This window comes from Chiloscyllium plagiosum, unplaced genomic scaffold (genome assembly GCF_037043375.1).
Source record: "Chiloscyllium plagiosum isolate Xiang-an unplaced genomic scaffold, Cpla_swu_hap1 HiC_scaffold_10, whole genome shotgun sequence".
Taxonomy (NCBI): domain Eukaryota; kingdom Metazoa; phylum Chordata; class Chondrichthyes; order Orectolobiformes; family Hemiscylliidae; genus Chiloscyllium; species Chiloscyllium plagiosum.
In genome coordinates, this window is record NW_028270148.1 from 45,522 (window position 1) to 47,922 (window position 2,401).

Below are 2,401 nucleotides of genomic sequence, written 5' to 3' on the forward strand. Positions count from 1 at the left end.
GAGGGCATAGGTGGTCCCCAAACGTAGGTGGGGAGTTCCTGGAGTGAGGGGAACAGGATGGTGTCAAGGTATGCAGAGATAAGCACTAACCAAGCCCACCACCCTGTGGGTGAACACTAACTCTCCCTCCCAATCTGCAAGGACATGCAGGGTTCTGGTCATCCTCCATCGCCAAACCCTAACCACCTGATGCCTGGAGGAAGAACTCCTCATCTTCCACCTTGGAACCCTCCAACCAAGTGAGATCAATGTGGATTTCACTAGTTTCCTCATTCATCCCTTACCTTATCCCAGTCCCAACCTTCCAAATCAGCACCGCCCTCTTGAACATCCCTAATTATCCATCTTCTTTCCCACCTATCAGCTCCACCTTCCTCTCTGACTTATTACTTTCACCCCCACCTTCATCTACCTATCACATTCCAGACTACCTTCCCCTAGGCCCCACCCCTCCTATTTGTCTCTCAGCCCCATTGGCCCACAAGTCTTATTCCTGATGAAGGGCTTATGCCCGAAACGTCGACTCACCTGCTCCTCTGACCAACTGTGCTTTTCCAGCACCACTCTTCGACTCTGATCTCCAGCATCTGCTGTCTTCAGTTTCTCCTACTTAATTTCAAGTTATCGATATTCAAACTCAACTAGTTATTCTGGTGCTTTCGCTTGTCTCACTTGTGTTCAGCAAAAACAGAATCCAAGTACTTGTATAATTAGCTGAAAACGTTCTTTTGATCTCAGCCATTATCTTGAAGGTTATCTGGCTTGCAGCATCTTCATTGTTATCCAACTTATATTGTCATTGAGTCATAGAGATATACAGAATGGAAACAGACCTTTCAGACAAACTCATCAATGTTGGCCAGGTATCATAAATTAATCTACTGCCATTTGCAAGCATTTGGCCCATATCTATCTAACCACTTCCTATTCACAAGTCTATGCAGATGTCTTTGTAATTGTAACTGTACCAGCTTCCATCACTTCCTCTCCCACATAAGGTAAAAACAAGGATGCTGGAAACCAGAGTCTAGATTAGAGTGGTGCTGGAAAAGTACAGACAGCATCCGAGGAGCAGGAAAATCGACATTTCGGGCAAAAGCCCTTCATCAGGAATAGAGGCAGGGTGCCTGCAGAGTGGAGCGATAAATGAGACCACGTCAATGCATACGTCCATCACACTCTGCATGAAAAAGTTGCCTCTAGGCCCACTTTAAATCATTTCCTTCTCAACTTAAACCTAAGCCTTGTAGTTTTTGACTCTCCCACCCTGGAGAAAAATACCTTTACCACAATCTATCGATGCCCCTCTAGATTTTATATTTGTCCATGACATCACCCCTCAAATTCTGATGTGACAGAGAAAATAGTCCCAGCCTATTCAGGCTCTCCATACAGCTCAAACCTGCCAAACCTGGCAACGTTGTTGTAAATCACTTCTGAACTGTTTCAAATTAATCAACATTCTTCGTATAGCAGGGAGACCAGAATTGCAGACAGTGTTCAAAAAGTGGCCTAACCAATGTCCTGTATAGTCGCAACGTGACCAACGGACTCCCGTACTCAATGCACTGACGACTGAAGGCAAGCAAACCAAATGCCTTCTTCACTATCCTGTCTCCCTGCGACTCCACTTTCAAGGAACTATGAACCTACACTCCAAGGTCCCTTTGTTTGGAGACACTCCCCAGCAAATGACCATTAAGTGTATAAGTCCTGCTCTGATTTGCTCTACCAAAATGCAGCATTTCGCATTGATCTAGATTAAATTTCATCTGCCACTCCTTGGCCAATTGGCCCATCTGATCAAGGTCCAGCTGTACTGAGGTAACCTTTTTCGCTGTCCACTACACCAATAATTTTTGTATTATCTGCAAACTGTTACTTGCTAACTATGCTTCCTATATTTGAATCAAAATCATTTCTGTAAATGACAAAAAGCAGCGGACCCCACACCAATCCCTGTGGCAGCCCACTGGTCCCAGGCCTCCATCCAAAACACAGCCCTCCACCACCACCACATTTCTTCTACTGACTAGCAAATCTAAGCAAATGGATAGTTCTCCATGTATTCTATGTGATCTAACCTTTTCACCGGTCTACCATGAAGAACCTTGTCCAACACCTTGCTGAAGTCCATACAAACAGCATCCACTGCTCTGCCTTCAGAAAACCTCTGTGTCACTGCTTCAAAAATTTCAATCAAGTTAGTGAAACACACTATCCCACACACAAGGCCATGTGACTACTCCAAATCAGTCCTTGCCTTTCCAAATGCATGCAAGTTCTGTCCCTCAGGATCCTTCCAACAACTTCCCACCACTGATGTCATGCTCACCAGTCTATAGTTCTTTGGCTTTTCCTTACCATCTTTCTTGAAGAATGGTTAAAAATCACACAGCAC